This window comes from Rosa chinensis, chromosome 3, assembly GCF_002994745.2.
Source record: "Rosa chinensis cultivar Old Blush chromosome 3, RchiOBHm-V2, whole genome shotgun sequence".
Taxonomy (NCBI): Eukaryota; Viridiplantae; Streptophyta; class Magnoliopsida; order Rosales; family Rosaceae; genus Rosa; species Rosa chinensis.
In genome coordinates, this window is record NC_037090.1 from 49,485,654 (window position 1) to 49,511,519 (window position 25,866).

Below are 25,866 nucleotides of genomic sequence, written 5' to 3' on the forward strand. Positions count from 1 at the left end.
ATACATATATTTTCTATTAAATGTTTAGTCCTTGATTCAAGTTAGGAAATCTCAAATAGACTTGTATTTCAATTTTCAGAAATATTTGCATCTCTTGATTGTTGGAATTAGAATGGCTACCATAGAAACCAACAGTATGAAACCTGAAAAATTTGATGGCCAAAACTTTAGGAGATTGCAAAAACAAATGAGGTACTGGCTAACCGTCTTAGGGGTAGTTTCCGCCTTAGAAGATACAACTAGTGAGACTCCTTCAAAGAAAACCACACTTACAATTTCCACTCCCACTAGTGAAACACAAAGCTCAAAATCCACCACTCCTAAGATGACAAAAGATGAAATAGAATATCATTGTCACAATAGGATTCTTAGCGCCCTTTCTAATGATCTCTACGATGTCTATCGTGATACCACTAGTGCAAAGAGCCTTTGGGAAGAGTTAGAAGCTGAGTATGGGTTAGATGATGCAGGCATAGATCGTTTTATTATGTCAACCTTTAAAACTACAAAATGGTTGAGGAGAAAACTGTGAGTGTGCAAATCCATGAGTTTAAAGACCCTCTTAAGAAAATTAGAGTCAAAGGGAACTAAGTTTACAGAAGAATTCAAAGTGTCTTGCCTCATAGATAAAGTACCCCCTAGTTGGTCAAACTTTGCCAAGAGCCTTAGGCACAGATAGGGAAGAGTTGACCTTAACCAAAGTGTTCAACAACCTTAGGGTAGAAGAGAAGCATAGGTTAGAGGAGCAGATTGAACAAGAAAAATCTAAGGTGAATCTAGTGGAGAATTCAAACAATAGGAATAGGTTCCAACGTAGAAAGAATTCCTTCAAGAGAACCAATAGAAACAATTCATTCCACCAAAACCAAAATTGCTTTTGTCGAGACTTCAACCATAGGTTCCATTCCCACCCAAATATGTCCCATAACAATTCCAATGACAAGAGAGAGCAAGCATGCTTTGTCTGTGGGGGGACCAATCACCTAGCAAGGGATTGCCATTTTAAGAAGATAGAAGTCTACAAGCCTAAACCCAAATGGAACAAAGGGAAAAAGGGTCCAAAAGCTCAAGTAAATATGTTTGTAGATCAAGATTATCCAAATGATCATATTTTGAGGTATAGTTCTAAGCCCTTAATTAATTTTACACACTCTAATAGTGATTGGTGGGTAGATTCTGGAGCAAATGTACATGTGTGTTTTGACAAAAGGTTTTTTTAAAATTATCAGGACTCAAGTGGAGGAAGTGTAACCCTAGGAAATGACACTGTTGCACCAGTACATGGAGTAGGAGACATAGAGCTGAAAATGACATCTGGGAAGACCTTAATTCTCAAGGGAGTGCGACATGTTCCAGAAGTGAGGAGAAATCTTATTAGTGCTTCATGTTTAATGAAACAAGGTTTCAAAATTATAATGGAGTCTGATAGGATTGTTATTACAAAGAATAATGTTTTTATTGGAAAAGGGTACGTTTGTGAAGGTTTAATTAATTTGAATGTAGCACATGAAATGAATAAAATTTCTCCTCAAATTTTTAGTGTTGAATCTTGTGATGTGTGGCATGGAGGGTTAGGACATGTGAGTCTGAACAAAGTCAAAAGATTGATGGACTTAGAGTTAATACCAAAGTCTATTGTAGATTTTAAACAAAAATGTGAAGTGTGTGTTCAAGCCAAACGACCTAAGCTATCCTATAACAAGCTTGTAGGAAGAGACACACAAGTTTTAGAACTTATACATAGTGATGTATGTGACTCAAATAGAACCCCTACTAGAGGTGGAAACAAATACTTTGTGACATTTATTGATGACTACTCTAAGTATTGTTATATCTTTCTTATCAAAACAAAAGATGAGGTGTTTGATAAGTTCAACGTATATAAGAGTGAAGTTGAAAACCAATTATAGAAAAAGATCAAAAGACTTAGGTCTGATAGAGGTGGAGAATATACCTCTAATGATCTTAATACCTTTTGTGAAGAACATGGAATTATTCACGAAGTCACTCCACCTTACTCACCTCAATCCAATGGTGTAGCAGAGAGGAAAAATATGCCTTTGTTAGAGATGGTCAACTCCATGATCCTTAGTAATGGAGTACCTGAGAATTTGTGGGGGGAAGCAATGCTGACAGCTTGTTTCATACTTAATAGGATAACTGTGAGACAGAATGACAAAACTCCTTATGAGTTGTGGAAAGGAAGGTCACCTAATCTCAAAATCCTTAGAGTGTGGGGGTGTTTAGCAAAAGTACTTATACCAGATCCTAAGAGAAAGAAAATAGGTCCCAAGACCGTAGACACCATCTTTCTAGGTTATGTCAAAAATAGCAACGCCAATAAGTTCTTAGTATTCAACTCTGATGTTATGGAAGTTGCAAACAACACTGTCATAGAATCTAGAAACGCTACTTTCTTTGAAGATATCTTTCCTTTCAAAACCCGAATACCAAAGAAAGTACAAATTAGAGACAAACCTTACAGTTCAACCACAAATGAAAATGCAGAACCTTTAGATCCTAGAAGGAGTAAAAGGGCTGGAGTAGAAAAGAAATTTGGAGATGATTTCTACACCTTTTCAATAGAAGGAGAACCCATAACTTATAAGGAAGACTTCATCTATAGATGCATCTTTTTGGAAAGAGGCATAAGTGATGAGTTTCAATCTATTATCCAAAACAACACTTAGGTGTTAACAAATTTGCCTCCTGGAAGCAAAGCACTAGGTTACAAAGGCAAATGGGTGTTTAGAAGGAAATTGAAACCTGACGGAAGTATAGACAAATACAATGCTAGGCTAGTAGCTAAGAGGTTTACACAAAAGGACTTAGATTAATTTGACACTTATTTACCTGTCACTAGGATTACCACCATTAGGATTTTAATAGCCTTAGCATCCGTACATAATCTAGTCATTCACCAAATGGATGTGAAGACCGCATTTATAATGTCCCGAACCTGAATTTACCGATTTATTAGTCATTTGGACGGTAAACGATCTTTACTTTCACTTTTACTGTCGTTTTGATACTTTTAGTGGCCCTAAAAGATGACTTTTTGTTCGGGTCAGAATTTGAGGAAACTTTCTGCATGAAAATTGTAGAGGACATTAAACCGAGCGCGTGCATATATGGTGCGTAAAAATCAGAGTTTGTATGCAAAAGTTATGGCCAAAATACTAAAGTTACTGAATAGTAACTTTCTATATATATAGAAAGTTACCCGGGTAAGTTTCCATTTCGGGAAACCTACCCCTACCCCGATTTCTCTCTCTTCCACTCTCTAATCCCTCGCGTCGGCCTCTTTCTTTCTTCCCTTCGTTTCGTCACCGTCCGACAACCAAACGACGAACCCCCAAGCAGTGGTCGACTCATCTCCTTCCTCCCTACATGCCTATGGTCATGGGTCGTCAGGATTCGGCCGAAGAAGTGAGATATGGAGCTGAGAAGTTTACTGTAGCAGATCGAGGTTTCTGGCGAATTCCCCCAATTCTGGCCATCTCAGGCGATGAAACCGGGTCTAATCAGAGCGCCTTGAGCAGTGAATCATTTCCCCCCGAGCCTCTTGCCTCGATTTGCAGTGTGGAGAGAGAATCGAAGAAATTTTGAAACTAGGGTTTCAGGGTAAAATTCGGGGCGGGTCCTGTCAGTTAGTATCAAAGCATTAGGTTGTTAGATTTTGTAGACTTATTTCTATCCTGTTACAGTATATGCTTGTTGTTACTCAGTACCTCCCGAGTGATGGCCCGACTGCAGCGGTTCTCCATCATATACTCTTCGGTGCTGATGTATTCATCAAATATGTACAATACGTGTCTAATTGGTTTTTAAGTGCTATACCTCTTGTACGCCGACCTCATAGGGTTTTCGCTGCGTAGCGGAATGTTTACAGGTCCTACACCTTTTTCCTGCTGGTGGTAGAGTAAGATTACTCTACAGATTGAGTTGTGCTATGAAATATGATTTGAGGAAATGTTGTGGGTATTTCTTCCTTGATGCCAACAAGTTTGTTGGGGCTTTGTTTAAGGTGCAAGACCAGAGTTTGATTTTGTTCTTGATTGTTAGAGTTGAGAAATCATTGTTTTGGGCTGTCTCTATGTATTATAATTGTTTCAAAATCAGGATTGTTGTTGGAATTGAAATTATTAATACTGATGGTTATGACTTTGAACCGAGTTTGGGGAATGTGTTGCTTGACATGATCGGTTTGGTAAACGACATTTGGGGATATCATTGGCAGTTATTGGAGATTTCTTGGAAATCATAGGATTGGTCATCTTGGATTGTTGACTTGGCCATGACATTTGGATCCAATTTTATTCGAACTGAAAGAAATTGATTTAGAAACATTGATTTATAATAGGCCTTTTAAGTTTTGGATTGTAACAAGTAGGGAGATGGACAGAACTGAGTTTTGAAATAGTTTTATGTTGAAGCTTGAGTATTTAGCTGGATGCTTAAGGTTTTACAATCGAGCTACGACCTTTGTCTGTAAATAATTGGGAGAGTGGGAATCAACTCTTCGTATGTGATATTATGCAAATGGGTGCCCTTGCTTATCCATTTTTGAGTGAAACGGTTACTTCTAAGATCGGGAATAACAGTGATGACATTGTTGGGTGTTCTTAGATGTTCGAACGGAATTATTATGTGATACAGAATTTGATTCGAGTTCTGAATCATAGAGTCTTGAAGGTTGAATTGTGGTAGGTTCTGCTGGAGGTTTACTTATCTGATGGGTTGTGTATGATATTAGAGGTTGGTGGAATAACTTTTAAGGAAATAGGTTTCCAGTTGGCTCCGGAAATATTTCTAATTAAGGTATGACCAGAATTCTTGTTATACATTAGGAAAGATCTTGTGAATTGTGTTAGCTATCTCGGGGAATTGGTTATTGCTTGAATTGAATACATGTAATTGACTCCAAAATTGAGCGAGTTTTGCTACCCTGGTGACCCTTAATTGGGAATATATAGCAGTTGTTGATACGAGTGAAATCCAGTCACCACTTGTCTAACGGTAAGACTACTTGAATAGGTAGTAGGAGTTGAGTTGGAATTAGTTGTTTGGGCTTATATTCTATCAAGGTTTCAACATAGATTTGAGTACTAATAGTTGAGCTACTATGGTTGAGTTATGTTATTGGATACATCATAGTCCATTAGAGGATTTGACACATACAGAATTTAGAACTTTTCTATAATGTTGTATCGTACCTGTAGTAGAATTTTCATGAGGTGATGTTGGACAGATGATTGGAAATGTTCTGATTGGGGCTGGTGGAGCAGTTGGGAGAGAAAGTTTTTCCAAGTTATCTAAGGAAGCTATTTTATTTAAGTTTAATCAGAATTCCACTCGAGTATCTAATAATACGGATAGTGGTGTTTCCGGTGGTGAGAATTACATTGGCATATGAAGTAGAATTATCATTTGTGACATTAGAGGCCAGCGAGAATGACATAGATTCAACCAGATGTTAGACCTATGACTATTAAAGAAGTGTAGCCTCAGCTAAGAACAGTTTTAGTGTGATGCATCTCCTCCTGGATTTGAGTCTTTGGGCTGGAATAAGGTGAGTAGTTACAGTTCTTGCTTTGCACCGGGTTTCGAATGACGTGGTACTCATTGCGTACCATTAAGTAAACACTAACATGTTAGTAGTTTTGATTGGAGACGTTGGTAATTAGTAGATTCCTTGAAACACATTTGATTTAGGAGAATTTTTTTTTCACCACATTATAATTATAGGAAGTTCTTGAGGGACAACGCTAGTTAGCCAGTTTGAGATACTATAAGTGTGGCCAGCAAGGTAACTATTAAGTGAGTTTCCCTTGTTGACTGGGAATGTCACTTCAAGGCATGATCAATGTTCCAGTCAAATAGCAGAGTAGCGTAGAGAAAGTGTAGTAGTCCCATAACCTATCTGATTAAGAACTTATGGGTTTGTTCAGGACTACCCTTTATTATGCTTGGCAACTGTGAGACCTTTACGTGAATGACATACGGTCACAAATCTAAGCACAAACAGACAAAAGGAAGTGCGGTTTTGTGGTTGTTAAGGAAACTGCTTGTTTCGGACTTGTGGGTTATCAGTGAGTATCTTGTGGTGTTTTATTAGTGGTTGGACTTTTTCATAAATCCGTGTACTGATTGAAATTGTATTAACTGTGGGTTGATGTATTATCACAATTTTGTTGGTGAACGGAGTGGATCTTCACTGTGCGACTTATATGAAGGGTCATGGATACTTCTATTCCAACCGAATGACTTGTGATATCAATACCTTGTGCTATCTGAGCTATAAACATGTTGCGATTTGCTTGGGTAGTTGGGATGGTTGGAGACTCTATGGATTGTTAAAGTAGTGACTTGAGGTTGTAAAATAAAACTTAATTCAAGGAAGAGACGACAAGTATAGAGATCCAGCTGACAGCATTGAATGAAGATTGTTTCTTTTAAGGGTTGATCTCCTTATTCAATCGGCCGACTCTTGAATCATTTTGAAATTAAGTTCTTCATGTGTTGAGCAGTTTTGCATATTTTTCTGTGCCTTACCATCCCCACTGTTGTGAGATCGGCATATTATCTTTCTTCGTAATGTGTATTTCGGGTTGGTGTGTAATCTTTAGCAGTATGAAATTTCGAGAACGAAATTTTTATAAGGAGGGGAGATTATAACGTCCCGAACCTGAATTTACCGATTTATTAGTCATTTGGACGGTAAACGATCTTTACTTTCACTTTTATTGTCGTTTTGATACTTTTAGTGGCTCTAAAAGATGACTTTTTGTTCGGGTCAGAATTTGAGGAAACTTTCTTCATGAAAATCGTAGAGGACATTAAACTGAGCGTGTGCATATGTGGTGCATAAAAATCAGAGTTTGTATGCGAAAGTTATGGTCAAAATACTAAAGTTTCTGTTCACAGTAACTTTCTATTTACCAGGGTAAGTTTCCATTTCGGGAACCCTACCCCTACCCCAATTTCTCTCTCTTCCTCTCTCTTCTCCCTCGCGTCGACCTCTTTCTTTCTTCCCTTCGTTTCGTCACCGTCCGGCAACCAAACGGCGAACCCCCAAGCAGCGGTCGACTCATCTCCTTCCTCCCTACATGCCTGTGGTCATGGGTCGTCGGGATTTGGCCAGAGAAGTGAAATATGAAGCTGAGAAGTTTACTGTAGCAGATCGAGGTTTCCGGTGAATTCCCCCAATTCCGGCCATCTCAGGCGATGAAACCGGGTCTAATCGGAGCGCTTTGAGCCATGAATCATTTCTCCCCGAGCCTCTTGCCTCGATTTGCAGTGTGGAGAGAGAATCGAAGAAATTTTGAAACAAGGGTTTCAAAATTTCTGGGCTTGTGTTCATCGGCCAAATTGGAGCCCTTCAAGGTAAAATTGGAACTTGTTGTAGTTGAGAAAAATGTTGGGTCTGTTGAGTAGGTGGTGTTGCTAATTTTTGGTGGTCATCGGAGGTGGTGGCCACCGGTGCGTGGGGCCCAAGCGCTACCACTGTCGGTGGCGCGTGGAGGCGAGTAGAGTAGGTTTTTAATTTCTGTTTTAGCCCATTTAAATCGTATAAATGTTGTAAAGCTTATATATGAAGTTTGGTGAAGATTAGGGAAGTTTTGAATCGATTATAAATTCCTGGAAATTCAGAATTTCGGTTATCAATTTATGAGAATCCGACCGCCGGATATCTCTCGGTTCTGCCTTGGAACTTTTAAATTAATGAATTGGCATTAGTGGTAGAATGTGGGTTGAATCCGAGAAGAATTGGAGAGATGATTTATGAGGATTCGATTTTCAGAATCATATTTAATTAGAATAGTTATTCACGGAATATATTTGTGTACAGGGCGACGTACCGAGCTATTGCTCGACGAAGGAATTCGTACGCGTGAACGCCTAAATAGTACTGTGAGTGGACTTTTGTTTTTAAATAATGATGCATGCATTTATTTCTTAAAGTAATTCTCTAGTTATTTATCATATTACATTTTGAGCGTATGATTGTTTTCGGATTTCGATTTCGATTTATCTTGAGGAATTACTTTCATTGATGAGTTTCATGAAGTGATTATGAATTATTCCGGTTGTGATTTTCGGATATTATTTTTGTTATGCTCGGATTCGAAATTATGATTTATGTTGTTTTTCAACAAAGTATTTTCCATGGTATTTTCCAAAATGGAATATTAGTTCATTATTGAACTTCCTTGCTTATTCATCATTGACTCGAGAATATTTTTGGTGTGTGGGACACGCCGTTGATTTATTGATCTTTCTTATTTATTTATTGACTTTCGGATTTGGCATTGGGAATGTCTTTGTAACGTCCCGGACCTAAATTTTACCGTTTACTAGTCATTTGGACAGGAAACAACAATTTCTTTCACTTTTTACTTGTTTAGATACTTTTAGTGGCCCTAAAAGTTGACTTTTCGTTCGGGTCAAAATTTGAGGAAACTTCCTTCATGAAAGTTGTAGAGGACGTTAAACCGAGCGCGTGCATATGTGGTGCGTAAAAATCGGAGTTTGTATGCAAAAGTTATGAGTGAAATACAAAATTTACTGTTCATGGTAAAATTTGAATAAATATGGAAAGTTACCCGGGTAGGTTTCCAAAACCGGAAACCCACCCCTCTTTCTCTCTCCTCTCCCCCGACTCTTCCCCCTTTCCCTTCGGGTTTTCTTCCTCCCTCCGATTCTTCACTTTCCGGCCACCACAGGGGCGCCTCAACCCGCTCTTGACACCAATGACCTAGGATTTTGGAGTTTTGGCCGTGAAAGTCCGGATCGAAGCAAAGATTGCTCCGGCTGCAGTTTTGGGATTTCGCCGATTTCCGGCCATTCCGGCCACCTCCGGCCACCAGGTTAGCATCGAAGGTTCGGTTTTTGACATAGATCATTTCCCCTAAGGTCTTTCATTTCAATTTGCAGTGTAGAGGTCGAATTAACGATTTGAAATTTCTAGGGTTCTTGGAGTTTTCTGGAAAAATTTCACCGGCCGGTTTCGACTGTTTAAAGGTAAAATTGGGTTGTGTTGTAGTTGAGAAAATCGATCAGTGTGTTGAATAGGTGCTACTGTCAAAATATGGTGGCCATCGGAGGTAGTGGCCGCCGGCGCGTGGGGCCCACACTCTGCCACTGTTGGCGGCGCGTGGAGGCGTGTGTGGGCAGTGTTTTAATTTCAGTTTTTAGCCCTTTAAATTGTATAAATGTTGTGGAGCTTGTATGTGAAGTTTGGTGAATTTTGGAAGAGTTTGGATATGTTTGTGAATTCCCGAAGTTTGGAAGTTTTGGTTGTCGAATTGTGGGAATCCGACCTTCGGGTTTCCTTTGTTCCGATATGGAATACTTTAATCGACGGAGATAGATTAATGGTGAAGTTTGGATTGAATCCGGAAAGAATTGGTGATGTGGGATTTCGTAGGGTTTTGGGATTCATTATAGAATCGTACTTGTTTATCGAAGTATTGTTTACGGAATATAATTGTGTACATGACGAGGTACCGACCCATCGCTTGACGAGGATCCTTACGCTTGGGTACCACGTTAGCCGCATACTGTGAGTGGACTTTTATTTTCAAAGAATGATGCATGCATTTATTTATTTGTTTCTGAGATAATAATTTGTTAATCGTATTACTTTCCCGAGCATATGGTTATTTTCAGAAATGGTTTTCGATATTTGATTATTTGAAGATTTTATGGCGTGCGGGGTCACGTCATTGGTTTTGCTTATCTTACCTTATTTATTTATTTCCGATGTGATTTCTGGATTTTTACTATTTATATTATATTTATATTCGTCGATTTGAGATTTTTATGAAATTTTCGAAATGAGATTTCGATGGAGTTAGTCTTTATATTTATTTATCTCCTATTTATTTTGAACTTGAGATTATCTTGGCGTGTGGGACATGTCGTTGGAAATTTATTTACGAGAGTTGGGGAAGTTTTATGGATTTATGAGGTTTTCGGATTTTCTTTTGCCATACTTTGGCTGACTTATCATTGCTAGCTTTGATCTTCCGCCTTTGTGGTGAGGTGATGGGATCACCGAAGCCCTCCGCCTTTGTGGCGCTGATTACTGTCTCTGTGACAGTAATTCTGAAGCCCAGTATCCTATCGCTACACTTAGTGGCGTAAGGGTATATTACGGGAGTAATGGGAGTACTTTAGCCTGGGAGGCTATCACCCGAGCCTGGGAGGCTCACTCGTATGGCTATCGTCTTCCCCTACTCATTATACTATTTTTGACTAGCGGGGCTAGTCCGATTTATTTTAGCCAGCAGGGCTGTTTTATTTCCTTGAGTATCTGAGTTTCAACCTTTTCCTTTATTCGTTTGTGACTAGCGGGGCTAGTCGGCTTTCATGAGCGGAACTCCTCTTATTTTATTTTTTGTTAATCATTGCATGCATCCGGAATTTTAAAGAAATAAATGTGGGAAAGTATAAAATCCCTTTTGTTTGAAATTGTTTATTTATTTTTGTCCACTCACGCTAACGTTTTTATGTACTTCCCCCTGGGCCCTTCGGTTTCAAATGCCCAGTTCGCAGTGTAGTTGTTCGGCTTTAGGAGTTGAGGCTTAGCACCACCGCTGTCATCTATCCCTCGTAGGTTACTTGCTAACCTACTATGTATATCGTTGTTCTTTTGGTTCTAGACTGCTCTGATAACCTTGAGATTTTTTTTGTATTAATATTGTAACCTATGACTTGGTTGTAATTTGAGTTAATTGGATAATTTGATACTCTAAATTGTGGAGTTGTGCGGTTTTGGGAGCAGGGTGGCTCCAGGAGTTTTGGGAGGGTTGTTTAGAAGTGAAATTGAAATTCTACAGGTTTTGGGTTGCCCATTTTTAAGGGAGGTTATGCCAAAATTTTTGGTAAACCTTCTTTAAATGTGGGTCCCGCGGGGCCACTTCAGATTCCAGGGTGGAATTCGGGGCGGACCCTGTCAGCCTTGATGATGATTCTAGAATTGGTTTTGTTTCGGTTTAAAGAGATCATGTTTTATTATTTCTCTTCTATTTATTTTGAACTTGAGATTATCTTGGTGTGTGGGACACGTTGTTGGAAATTCATTTGCGAGAGATGGGGAAAGCCTTATGTATTTATGGATTTACTGGATTTTCGAATATGTTTTCTTTTGCCATACTTTGGGTGACTATTATCATGCTAGAATTGATGTCTGCCTTTGTGGCGAGGTGATGGGATCACCGAATCCCGTTCGCCTTTGTGGCGCTGGTTACTATCTTTGTGACAGTAATGCTGAAGCCCAGTATCCTAATCGCCACATTTAGTGGCGTGTGGGTATATAACGGGAGTATATGGGAGTACTTTAGCCTGGGAGGCTCATTCGTATGGCTATCATCTTCCCCTACTTATTATATTATTTTTGACTAGCGGGGCTAGTCCGATTTCCCTTAACTAGTGGGGCTGGCTTGTCTTTACGAGATTCTCGATTTTAAAGATAAATGTTTTACCATTGTTGCATGCATCGAGTTTTTAAAGGAATAAATATGGGAAAGTATCAAAGCTTATTTTATTTAAATTATTTTGATTAGTTATTTTTGTCCACTCACTCTAACATGTTTTTCAATACTTTCCCCTGGGCCCTTTGGTTTCAAATGCCCAGTTAGCAGGATAGATTAGTTGAGGTCGGGCGTACATGGAGTTGAGGCGAAGTTGTCATTGCTTCCGCATTGTAGGATCTATCGATCCGTTACACTTTTTACTTTTATTCTAGTATACCTTTGTTTTAGAATTGCTCTGATAACCTGTGGGATTAATGTTATTAAGTTGAGACTTGTGTAATATGAATTGGAAGATGTTGTGATTTGGGGAGCAGGATGGCTCCAGAAGAATAAGGATGGATTGCTTAGAAGTGTAAGTGTCTTTCTACAGGTTTTGGGTAGTCCACTTTTAGGGGAAGTTCTGCCAAATTTTTTGTAAAATTTCTTCTAATGTGGGCCCAGCAGGGCCACTTCGGATTTCAGGGTGAAATTCGGGGCGGGTCCTGTCAGCATTCTTGAATGGAGATTTAGATGAAGAGATTTACATGGAGCAACCTGAGAGATTTATGGTTAAAGGCCAAGAGCACAAGATGTGTAGGTTAGTTAAGTCTTTATATGGCCTTAAGCAATCTCCTAAACAATGGCATGAAAAGTTTGACAAACTGATCCTAGATTATGATTTTAAGATCAATAGTCATGACAAATGTTTATACTCCAAAGTAGAAAATGGGGAACACGTGATTTTATGTTTATATGTTGATGATATAATGATCTTTGGGACAAATTTGGAGATTGTTAATAATGTAAAATCATATCTATCCAGGAACTTTGACATGATATATCATATTCTCCAATGTGGAAATGGAAAATTTCATAAACAAAACCAAGAAACCTCTATGGCTCTATGCATACTTAAGCAAGTTTGTGATAGACTGTATCATCAATCACCAAGGTACATTTGTCACTTGTTTGAAACTAGTAGCAACCTGCTCTGATTTCTCAGACCCCTCCCGATCTGCTTTATCTTTTTCTTTCAAAAAGTCAGCCAACCTGACCCGAAACTCTGCTTCTTCTTGCTCTCTTGCAAGTCTCGCGTCTTTGTACGTCTTTGATTCTGCCCCAAGGCTTGCAAGCTTGCTCGCTCAGCTGCGCATGCAGCCCACATTCATGCCTAACATCTTAGAGGCTTGCAAAGTCTTGTCCCACGTCGAAAACTCAGACTCCTCGGTGGTAATCTTGCAGAATTTAATTGCATCTGCAATATTGATCGTCTCAGACTCCTCGTGACGGTCGTTGTCATTATGAGGCGTTGCCTAGGGAGTCGCCTCTAGCGGAAGTATCTCCGCTAAGAGGTAGTGGTAAGAAGCGCCGCTAGCGTAGTGTGGCAGAGCGGGAATATTCTTGCCTATAAGATGAAGGTGAGAAGTTCCACTAGTGGTGTTGCGCTTAGCGGAGATTGTCTCGGTTGTAGGAGGAAGGTGAGAAGTTCCGCCAGCGGTGTTGCGTTTAGCGGAAACTTTCTCTCCTGAATGGTGAGAAGTGAGAAGCTCCGCTAGCGGTGTTGCGCTTAGCGAAAACTTTCTCACTTGCAAGATGAAGGTGAGAAGTTCCGCTAGCGGTGTTGCGCTTAGTGGAAACTTTCTCACTTGCAAGATGAAGGTGAGAAGTTCCGCTAGCGGTGTTGCGCTTAGTGGAAACTTTCTCGCTTGCAAGATGAAGGTGAGAAGTTCTGCTAGCGGTGTTGCGCTTAGCGGAAACTTTCTCGCTTGCAAGATGAAGGTGAGAAGTTCTGCTAGCGGTGTTGCGCTTAGCGGAAACTTTCTCGCTTGCAAGATGAAGGTGAGAAGTTCTGCTAGCGGTGTTGCGCTTAGTGGAAACTTTCTCGCTTGTAAGATGAAGGTGAGAAGTTCCGCTAGCGGTGTTGTGCTTAGCGAAAACTTTCTCGCCTCAATGGTGAGAGGTGACAAGCTCTGCTAGTGGTGTTGCGCTTAGTGGAAACTTTCTCGCTTGCAAGATGAAGGTGAGAAGTTCTGCTAGCTGTGTTGCGCTTAGTGGAAACTTTCTCTCTTGCAAGATGAAGGTGAGAAGTTCTGCTAGCGGTGTTGCGCTTAGCGAAAACTTTCTCGCCTCAATGGTGAGAAGTGAGAAGCTCCGCTAGCAGTGTTACGCTTAGCGGAAACTTTCTCGCTTGCAAGATAAAGGTGAGAAGTTCTGCTAGCGGTGTTGCGCTTAGTGGAAACTTTCTTGCTTGCAAGATGAAGGTGAGAAGTTCCACTAGCGGTGTTGCACTTAGTGGAAACTTTCTCGCTTCAATGGTGAGAAGTGAGAAGCTCCGCTAGCGGTGTTGCGCTTAGCGGAAAATTTCTCACTTGCAAAATGAAGGTGAGAAGTTCCGCTAACGGTGTTGTGCTTAGTGGAAACTTTCTCGCCTCAATGGTGAGAAGTGAGAAGCTCCACTAGCGGTGCTGCGCTTAGCTGAAACTTTCTCGCTTGTTGATTGATATGTCTACTTCTGACAGTTGAATGGGATAGACGTTTCATCTGACAACGTCTGACGCGTGTAAGTTACTTATTGGGTTGGCTTGTGGGTGTACGTCTTCTCAGCACGCCTTTTGGTTCGCCATTAATGCGAGTAAATATCATTTTTGTAATCAAGGCGATGCCTCAGTTAATCACGATAGTGGGTGCGATCGTGGGGCACGTGTACGGTTCTTGTGTGATGTCATTTTTCAGCAGACAACCCGGATTTGTTTGATGTTGACATAAAAGAGGGGGAACTTAGAGGGATTTGGCACTTTCTCTAAACTTCAAACCTGAGTCATTGTCTTCAAGCCTTGTTCTGTGAGAGTTTGGAGGAGTCGGTTTCTGTAAGTAAAGAGTGAGAGTGTTGACTTTGGAGGAGAGAGGCCATCCCAGAGGCAGAAGCGAGCATCTGCAAGCGCATACACTTCACGTATTTCAGGTTGGTGATTCAGCCTTCGTGTTTGACTGTTTGTTTGTTGTTTGTGCCACTTGAAATTTCTGCCTTTTGCACAAATTCTTGCCTGCTTTTGTGACAACGTGTTTGAGGGTCTATAAAGGTTTGTGGGTTGGTTTGGGCGTTTTTTAGCAAAGGGTTGATGGTTGGGAGTTTGCTAGATGGTCGAATATGGGTTTGTAGGGATATGTGTTGTTTCTTGTTTTGGTGTTTTCTGGGTTTTCTTTGAACTTGTGTTCAAGGTGTTCTTGGATAGATTATGACATAGGTATAGTTTAGATCCACTTGGAACTAACTGATCTGAGTTTTAGGGTATTTGTGATGGCTAACGTCGAAGAGATCTCGAGCAGTGAGGATTCCGGGTCTGACATGTAGTTCAGTGGTTCAGATAGGATTTTTATTGACTCGTTGTGTCCGTCTGCCCCTGCAGGAACGTCACTGTCCAATCTGCTAGATATCGAAATGGCTAGAGATGCACAAAGTGGTGGGGGACGAGCGGAAACCGTTGTGTCGGCCGGGGAAGATACCTCTGCTAGCCAACAGCGAGAGGAGCGGTTGGCCAGCCACGATACCACCAGCGGTTCGCTTGAGGGGGGTGGTAACCCCGTTGATGATAGTGTCGTTGTGTTGACATGGAAGTTGTCGAACGGGACGTCGGTGGACGAAGCGGGCCGGTCGATGTCCCAGGTGGCGATCAATAGGGCGAAGCGAGTGTTCAAGCTTCCCGGGGTGGCGAAGCTAAGGGCGTTGCTGAGGAACGAACCAGCATCGTCTCTACCAGCGGGGTACGCGGCCGTACAAGAGTAAGTGTTTCGCTAGGGGGCTATTGTTGAACGTCCAAATACTATTGTGCGAATTCGACCTTGCTTTTGGACAAATATGTCCAAACGTGTGGAAACTTGTAATGGGGTTGAATGCGGTGGATGATGTCCGGCTGTCACTACACCAAAAATCTTATCAGACAACGGCAGAAAACCGATGTAGGATTTGGAGTCCCATCGTTGTAGAGTGAGCCGTTGTCTGATGAAAAATCAGACAACGGTGGAACACAATTGTGTGATAAACACACAAACAACAGGTATGTGTTATAACTGTTGTGTGATAGCTTGGCAGATGGCTCGGTAGATGCCAAGCGCAGCTGCGCAGTAGTTGAGGCGCTGTCTTCAGACAACAGTGTCAGTTTTAAGCTGTTGTATGTTAAGCGTGTCAGACAACATATTTTTATTTTGTCCGTTGTCTGATTGATCTTCAAACTTCAGTTCTTGGACTATATCTGTTGTGTGATTAACTTTAGGACAACATAGTTCAATTGATTCTGTTGTGTGATTAACTTTTACGACAACAGAGTTCAATTGATTATGTTGTGTGATTAACTTTTAGGACAACAGAGTTCAATTAATTCTGTTATCTGAGTATAAATTAGAAGACACTGATTTGTTAAAAACTTATGTGTGATATGATTGATTACAATGTGTTTTTGTCCTATTTTTGTTACCTGATCATTGTGTGATCAGAATTAGGCAAAATTAATGCTCCATTATTACCTAAATAATGGTACATCTAGATCGTTGATCAATTGGAAAGAAAACACATTGCAAATGCTCAAATGAGTAATCAAACCTATTCCATATATCTCTTAATGTTAAAGGCATTTCCCAAAAGCTGATACAACTACGTAAAACATGCCACATATAGAGTTTGTGCAGGAACTTGGTTTCAATAGCCAACATATTGATACAAACTCTTGCCTTCCCACTATTCCAAGAACTTAGTCTGTGCAGCCATGGTGTCAAACCTTTAAAGTTGAAGCGAGTGGTTTGCAATTTCTGTCCAAATGTCCAACCAAAGACACCTCAGCCAAAAAAGCCAGTCCAGAACCTATATACAAAGAAATAAGCTTCAGAAAGTTGAAATTACTCTCTATCCATTTGAACACAACCTTCTGCATGCCATCCAAAAGTGCATATATCCAATTGTTATGCTTATGATTTAAACATTGAAAGTTGCAAGTCAAGTTGTCCAAATAGAAGTCATATACATCTCTGAGCTGTATATTAGTCTTTTGCTACACTCTTAATATGATTTGATTGATACATGCTAATATATACCAACCAATGTTACTTACAAACTTTGAATCGATATAGTGATCATTTATGTATGAAACAAAAGTGAAATGCATGAGTATATCGATGAGATTCAATATGATTTGTAAAGCTGATAACTAATCGATATATACTACCACCAGAAATTCTCCGAATCAGATAAAGCTGATAACTAATCTCTACATCAGTAATCCATAGGTAATACCTGTATCTCTCTTCTCCTCTATTCATCTATAATCTCAGTCTGGTGAAAAGGATATTGTTTAGTATTATAATCAGCATTAGGTTTAGTAAGTCAAGCTGGTCAAGTAGGGAGAGAAAAAAAAAATCGAAGCAAGATAACTACATAAAGGGCCTTAGTAATTTCCTGAACAAAATAAGAAAGAAAGCTAAATGGCCAAAAGCAATACTCTAAAGAATGAATCTTATACAATGACATTATTGCATATTTTCTGTCCATCTGCACATTTAGTTGCTTCTTTAATCAAAATGGTATTTTGCAGTCTAATTAATCTTGCCTCATTCTAGCAACAAAAATTAAACTCATACATTTGTCGGCCTCATTCACCACTTTATACAATTTGGTGAATGTAACCAAAGGTGACGGACAACATAGTATTGATGGAGGTCTTCCAAACCAAATGGAGGATAAGAAATAACATGAATTATAGCTTGACAATGCCATCCTCAAATCTCAGTTTTGATAGAGCTATATTTGTTCTTTTTGTCTCATCTTATTTTCAATGGTATAGTTTGGAAGGACTCTATGAATCCTCAGGGATCTAGCTCATTACTACTCTTCTACTTTATGTTCATTATGATACCTACCATTACTACTATCCTGTAACTCCAAGTCAAGGGCTTGTGGGCACATGCCATGGTTGAAGGGAATTAGGAAATGCTTGAATATATGAACTTGACCCTCAATTGAATGCAAAATGTTAATTTTGATCTTTTGTATTACATCTGATGAAAAAGCTTAGAAAATAGCCTGCAAAAGGAAAAGGGGAGAGCATGGTACCTGAATAGAATCTGAAGGTTCCAAACTCGATCAAGCAAATTTTTTAACAGCAGCGAGACTTTCAACTTCATCTGCATATCATCATACATTTATAGTCAAGCCAGATGAAAAAACAAAATCACAGTAATAGTAAATTTCACCAATCAAAACAACTATCAGATTTACAAAGAGCACATGGTCCAAATCCAACTTTAGTTTACAAAGAGCAGTCATATTCAGTGATAGTGTCGACTACATACCAGCTTGCCATTTTCAGCAACTTGCCATTTTCAGAGTATCATTTGCTGAATAGAGAATGTGCATTAATTTGAAGCAATTGGGACTGTAGGTATCTGTAAATCATAAAACCATGAGTCGGGCATTCTACAAATATACAAACACATGACTTAATGGAGAGAAAAGTGATACATCCACGAACCTGGAGTTAAATCAGATGGATAGTTTTTGAGCTAATGCTTTACATAAAGCGGTTTTTCTAGTCCCTGGAGTTCCATGTAAAAGAACAATGCTGCAAAGTCATAAAACAAATCACATAGGTAATTAGAATTTCTTAGCAAAAAAAGATGAGAAATGAAAAACATTATGAACATAATACAATATGACAGCATCAAGAAGCAAAAGAAATTCCAATATTGTTTTTTCCAGTAACTCATTTATAGACATCTAGCTACCTTTAGACCAAGAAATATATAGCTTTTCAATGACTGCTGTGAATGATTCAACCATTCTGCAATTTCAAATAGACATTCTGCAGTTTGAGATTTCTGCACCATATGCATCAACTGACTAATTTATTCTTGGCTCAAATATACACCATATGCATATAATACAAACTCCTTATGCAAATAAGCAAACTCAAAAGGATTTAAACCAAAAATATGAAGACCAGGAAAAAAAAAACATACAACATAAAAAGCAACTCGCCTAAATAGGTAAGGAAGAGCCAATTTATGCATGCAGGGGGAACAACAAATCGGATAGCAGCAACAGCAGCACGAAGAGAATGAATAGCAAAACCAGAAACAAAATATAAAAAATAATTGATTAGACCTGAATTTAGCATAATCAAAACAAAAAAATACCATTCTCAATAGAAAATAAAACACAAACAACTCACCAAGATAAGCAAATAAGATGGCCCCCTGAAGCAAGAAAGAAGAGATTCTAGACAAAACACAAATCAAAGTGATTATTATGAAACATTCTAAAACATAAGAAGATATAATTTTAATTGAATTAACTCTAGGCCCAAAAGCAAAACTGAAGACGTTCTGCACCAAACGAAAATAATATTATGGGTCTACATATTGAGTGTCGTAGAGCTGTCTCTATGGAAATTCAACCACCTTAACAATGAGTTCACCCTTTTGACATGACAGTAATCATGTCATAATTGTGTTTTATAATTCAAAAAAAAAAAAAATTCAAATCAAATAACATTAATAAAAACCCTTTTCCCTCTGTTGATATATGCAAAAGAATGGCTTGAAAAGCAGAGCAGAATTAAATCACCAAGTGTTTAGGTAAAAATGTTTGAAATCCTCCATTTCCCAATCTCCTACCCTTCCCTGTTTTCTATAGAAGCCAAAGAAACTTTTTAATTCTGCTCATTGTCATGTAAAAAATTGCTGAATTGAGTGACTATTCTGACATATAATAAACACCTATCCTTGCAAGTCCAACCTAAGTAACAGAGTAACTTATCTCCCCATTTTCACACACACATCAACTTCCACAAAGTAATCACCTTTTTCTTCTCAACAATCAAAGATTAAATTGCCACAGAGTAATCATCTCGTTAACCCAGTTCCAATATTCAAAGTATTGGAACTGCCATATTACATCACATGCATCAGTTAAAAACTTTGCCATATTACATCACATGCATCTTGAACAACAAAGTTGCCATTGTTATTTGTCAAGAAGCCTTGCTGTATATTCTACTTAAATTCTTGACCTTTTTGTTTCCACCAAGTGTAGAAAAATAGATCTATATCGTTGAGATTCGTAAAACAGAAATTAGATCACTAAGGCTTATCAAACCAAGAGATTTGACGGAATAGAAAAAGAACAAAAATTGCCAATTATCGCTAGGAAGAACATGAAAAAGAATCATACCCAGAAATAAGTAGTGGGAGTTCTTGAAATTGTGCAATCTCGCCGAGAGTTCACCTGGAACTAGCAGTGGATATCGGGTATTCTTCTACAAAACCCTAGATTCACCGCTGTTCTTGAGCAATCTTCTACAAATCATCTTCCACCCCCCGTTCTCGCCTTTTCGGGAGCCTTAATAATCAACTCGTTTTTCTGGCAACTCGCCCAAATCTTGCCATCGGAGGATGACTAGCGGCGCTGCTTGTTCTTCATCAAGTTCCTGGCCCATAGCTGTGCCGTGTAAATCTGGCTAATTGTGGAGACGAGAGTTAGGTCAATGAAATTTGGGTTTCAGATTGAGGGTTCGACCAATAGAGATTTGGTTGATTTTGGGGAATCTAAGATTGGGGTTTCCCTATTTGGGATTTTCAAAATGAAAGAGAGAGGAAGACTATGATTTCTGGGTAAAGAAGAGAGTTGGATGAAGAAGTGAGCGAGAGAAGACTAAGAGTGAGATAGGGAGAGGAGCAATCTGAAGAGAGAGAGAGAGAGAGAGAGAGAGAGAGAGTAGAACGTGACAGTTCAATGATGAGGAGGATAGAGATTTCGCGAGAGAGATGGGGAGCTGTGAGTGTTGGGCGTCCTGAGAGAAGAGATCGAGAGGTTATGAAAAATAGCCAAGCAACTTTGTTTAAATGTGCCCTCAGTTGTCTAAGGCATTAAGCAATAGCTTTTTTTTTTTTTAAGTTACTCAGACAACGTATAGATACATTTACGTTGTCTGAATTGCTACATAGCTGAGGGAACAAAAGATGAAAATTTCCCGCTTGTGCAATTAAAATGCCAGTTTTGGCGCTCAGGCTAGGCATTTCTCATTCACACAACAGAAATAGTTCATTATGTTGTAGGAAGTTGCAAGCATGACAAACCATTGAAGTGAAATTTGCTTGTTTTGAGGGGGAATGAATGTCATTTTGGAGACTTCTCCAAATTCTGCCACTTACTTGCGCAACGGCACATTAAAAACCATTGTATGATGATTTGCAAGTATACTCCTACAACACAAATAACTAAACTGTTGTACAATTTAGTAACATCTAGGGTACAATTTGGAGCCAAATTTGAGTCCATGTAGGAGGGAAATCTGCCGCAATTTTTTTTTTTGATTCACACAATATATTATTCTTGTAACCGTTGTGCAATGACTTTCTAAACAAAAACTTCAGAATTTTAACCACCTTATACAACGTAAGTTTACTAAACATGTTGTGTGATTCACTTTTCTTAATCACACAACACTTTTTTTTTTTTTTTCTGTTGTGCAAAAAGTGTTGTGTGTTAACGTTTTTGGTGTAGTGTGTGAAGGTCCGACTGTGGCCGAGGTTCTTCACTTCTAAAAATTAGTGGATGTTTCTGGTGGCTTTCTCCGGGTACCTCACACAGAATGCTATACCGTATGGGGTACCGATCCAACTCCTAAATCCTGTATCAAGAACACAACGTTAGAGGGGTAAACCGTACCGGACGGTTTACACCTCTCCGATGCCTAAGTGAGAAACTAATAGATGTGTATCAAGTAAATAGTGGACAAAGGAGTTATTACCCGTAAAAGGTGGTTGTGCTAATGTCTTTATACTCGAGCATGGGAAAGGAGTCTCCCCTATCTTCGATGTGGGACACAAGTTGTTCTTCTGATGCTAAATCAGCCCTCTTGTTGTGTAAATAGATGGGCTGTGCTGGCCTTGCTCCGGGCCCTGGGTGCCCGGGGTGGCATCCAGTATGAGCCCCGCCATGGTGGGTCATGAACCCGGCCCATGGCATAGCACCTGGGAGTACCGATGGGGCCAGCCGATAGTGCCAAACTTAGTTGAGACTTCCCCAGTATGTACAAGTCCCCCAAGTTCCCGTTCAAGATGTTTCTTGGGTGGGGACTTATTATTATTTTGTCTCAAGGTTTGGCACTAGTGTGCCTATAGGGAGTCCCCCAAGTTCCCGTATAAGAGAAATCTTGAGCGGGTTACGCTGTAGGTAGGTAATCTACGCGCTGGGATAGGATGAGGGTTGAGTCTCCGGCACCAGATGGGGTGGAGAGAGGACTTGGCTCTGATACCCGAGGGGGTAGAGAATTTGAGCCTCCGGTACCCAATGGGGTAGAGAGAGAACTTGGCTCTGATACCCGATGGGGTAGAGAATTTTGAGCCTCCGGTACCCAATGGGGTAGAGAGAGAACTTGGCTCTGATACCCGATGGGGTAGAGAATTTCGAGCCTCCGGTACCCAATGGGGTAGAGAGAGAACTTGGCTTTGATACATGATGGGGTAGAGAATTTGAGCCTCCCGTACCCAATGGGGTAGAGAATTTGGCTCTGATACCTGATGGGGTAAGCGGTGCATGTCAGCCACGTGGGGCAGACTGGGTTGTGCAATAAATGCCCGTCCTCTCATCTGCCAATCTCGAGAAATGGGGAGAGGCGTGGGACACGTGTAGCGATCTTGTGGTTGAGGGCTTTTCTGTTTCAACGGCCCTGATGCTGTGGAGATTGAATTTAAGAGGGAAACTGATTGTTTCCTTTCACTTTCGCCAAAAGCTCAGAAAACCTTGAAGATTTGCAGCGGGGAAAAGGGAGAGCCAAGGGAGAAGTGTGCATGCTTGCGAAGTGATCGATCGATCGCCTGTTGAAGAAGAGGTTAGATCTCTCGCCTTGTTTGTATGATTTTGTCTGGTCTCTTGTTTCTGCTTCTGCCCTGGATGTTTTCTGTTGTGGGTTTGCCCTTCTGTGTTGTTTGCATAAAGAAAGAACACGAACAATACTAGTGTGGGTTTTGCTTCTTGTTTTAGACTTTTGGGTTTGTTCCATTCTCTAGGTTTTGTTTTGAATTTCTGGGAATTTCTGCGTTTTGCTTGAAGTGGGGAGTAATCCGCGCTTCAAAATGGTCTTAGATCTGGTTAGGCTAACCCTTGTGCTTCTGATTCCAGATATAGTGAGTTTTGAGGTCCCCGATATCGTAGTTAGGATGGAATCAGAAACCAGGGGTGGGGAAACGGGATCATCGTACCAGTCCTCTGCCAGGCAAGCTGAAGTGGGTATCGATCGGTACTTAGCCCAAGTAGATCAATTAGCAGAGAATACTGGATCCTCGACTGGGGTGTTCTCGGAGAGCAGTGAGGAGTCTGACGAGGGTGAGAGCGAGGGTGGATCTGCGGAGGCCCCATTAGTCACGGTGGCAATTCCCGAGGGCATACCGAAGCCTAGGTATACACTTGCGGACGGGACCGTATGCGATGAACCCGGGAGAAGTATGACGATGAAGGAGATCATCGCCATGCGACTGAAGTGGGGAATACCGGACGCGGTGGAGCTTAGGCCTCTCAAGGATGGAGAGATGGCCGCAAATCCTGCCCCGGGGTGGGTGGCGCTGCACGAGAACCAGTTCCACCAAGGGTTATCGCTACCGCTGCCCCGGTGCCTACAGTATCTGTTGCGGATGCTGAACCTGTCACCGGGGCAGTTCACCCTGAATGCTATTCGACAAATATACAGTATGATGGCCCTGTGGGACTTGTGCCAACAAGGGTGGCCTTTCGTAAATGAATTCCGCGCGGTACACAGGGTCCTGTACTCAAGGAAGCTGTCTTGTGCGGGTACGGTGACATTTGCCGCTAGGGATTATGAACCACTAGTTACCGACATGCCTTCCTCGATGAGCAAAAGGTGGAGGAATAAAGTATTTCTGGCTGGGGGGCGGTGGCAAATTAAAAATAAGAAGTGGCAGCTAACCGGTACCTTCCAAGCTATCGGGGACCATTCCTATACTTTATCCGAGGTAGAAAGGAAAAGGATAGCCCGGGTATATGCTGTTTGGACAGAGAAAGAGAGGAGCTCTTATAGATTCATCCGACATTCTATACTTTATAGGCTAGGGCTAGGATTTGCACGTCACTCGTCCTTTTTACCTTTGACTAACCTTGGAACTGATTGCAGTGAAAGCGCCGAAGAGGAAACCCCGGAAAGGCAAAGAGGAGGATAGAATGGATGATGATCAGTTGATGGATATGCTGATGGGCCAGGGAGAAGACGCCCTTCACATTGATGTCGACCTAGGGTCGAAGGGTATGGGTCGGTCCATTGAAGAGACCCTACTGGAGATCACTGATGCGGGATATGGGGAACCTGATCCTGACGCTCCCGTGACCCAAGTCGTGCAGCCTTCTGCTGCTGACGTCATCACGATAGCTAATACCGGGATGGGAAAGGTACCGGTCCCCGTGTCTATTTCTTCTCGCTCCACTGGGAGCGATGAAGCATTGCTTCCAGGTGAGAAGAAAAGATCACATAGGCACCGGCACCGAAGTGATAAGCAGGAGGTGACGTATACCGACCGGGATGTTAAGGGATCCGGTGCGAAGAGGCAGAAGAAAGATCACCCGGGACCAGAGTCGTCGCCTTCGCTTGGCTTGTTGTCTCCTGCCATTCAGGTAATCCCCAAGAAGCCTATCAAGTAGCTGTTGAGTGAGTACGGGGTTGCTGATGAAAAGTTCGTGTGGTCCATGCTTAGTGACCTGAAGGACATTGACCTCGACCAAGTGCGGGCCAAGGACAATACACCCAAAGAGAATCGCCGTCTCGCCCGGGAATCCATGATGCGGGTATGGTTTTGCTTTACCCTTGCAACCGATTATTATTGTATATATATTTTAATCGGTGTGTTTGCAGGCACTCTTCAATGTGTACGCGATTGATGCTAGTGAGGAAGATACTCATCTGAAGGAGGAGGTTAGCAATCTCTCCGGGCAGGTGAAGTATCTGCATGGCGAGAAGGCCAAGCTGGAGAAGGAGCGGGACTCAATGATTGCCGAGATGGACGCGGCTAAGCAACGAATCGTGGAGCTTGAGGCCCACTACTAGAAAAATGCCCTTAGACATCGGCCAAAAACCGATGAGAAAAAGAATCCCGACCGATGTCTTAGTGGGTGATGAGAAAAGTCCGGAAAATCCAGACATCGGTTTTTAGCCGATATCTAGTATTATTATACACATCGGTTCCTCATTATAAATCGATGTAAATACGTTTAAATGATAACAAACTTGTATGTTTAACTATTGTTAAACCCTCATATTATTGCATTTAGTGCTTAAAGAAATATAGAACCTACAGCACAACTATGCATTTTAACATCGTTATTCATTTAAAAACGATGACTGATACTGTTTCACACATCAGTTCTCAGAAAAGAACGATGTTCATTATCTTGTTAAACATCGATTTCTAAAAAAGAGCGATGTCCATGCCACTATGAAACATCGGTTTTTTAGTCTGCATCGATTACCATACTTAAACTAGACATCGATCTCTATCTAAAATTCGATCTGCACCAGTTTGTGACACATCGATTCTAATATAATAATTCGATTTCCATTTGTTGATGAGACATCGAGTTTTGTTTTAAAACTGATGTATTCTCTCATAATGGACTTCATTTTTATAGTTATATACTGATTTTAACTTAATGTATATACATCATGGTCTTTAGATGAGGATGATGTCCACAAAATATGTAGTTGCTACTATAAAATGCAATCCACATTTGACAAGAGTAATTTGAATATTGGGTATTCTTCAAATTTCTATTCAAAATCATTATCTCTGACAGTTCACAAAATAAGCAAAATAAAACCCCAATCAACCTATTACAAGGCTAGCCCAGCAATTACTATAGCAGCATTGTAAATCAAGAGCTATATTAGCTCTTCGAAGATGTCCTCTTGCTGCGCCAAGGGCTACTTTAAGTCTCCTCATCCAATTCAACCCAATTCATGACTTCCCTGCATAGAAAACAATAAGTAATCCTAGTAATTAAAGATGGATTCAGTTCCAGACCTCTCTTCTATGGTAGAATAGCTAGATCTAACAAAGCTTAATTTTTAATTTCCAGATTTCAAGGATGCCAGACGAGGACTAGGGTGTATCTCTTATATACACTCCTAATTGGATGACCCGGCTGAATTCTGCTTATTATTTGCTAATCTTGGATCATCGAACCACAGGTCATCAAAATGATTCTATTCTATTCTATTCTTCTAAATGGTACCAAGAAATGAAATTTTTCATGGCAAGGCTATATGTACCTTAAGTGGCTTGAAATGGTAATTGA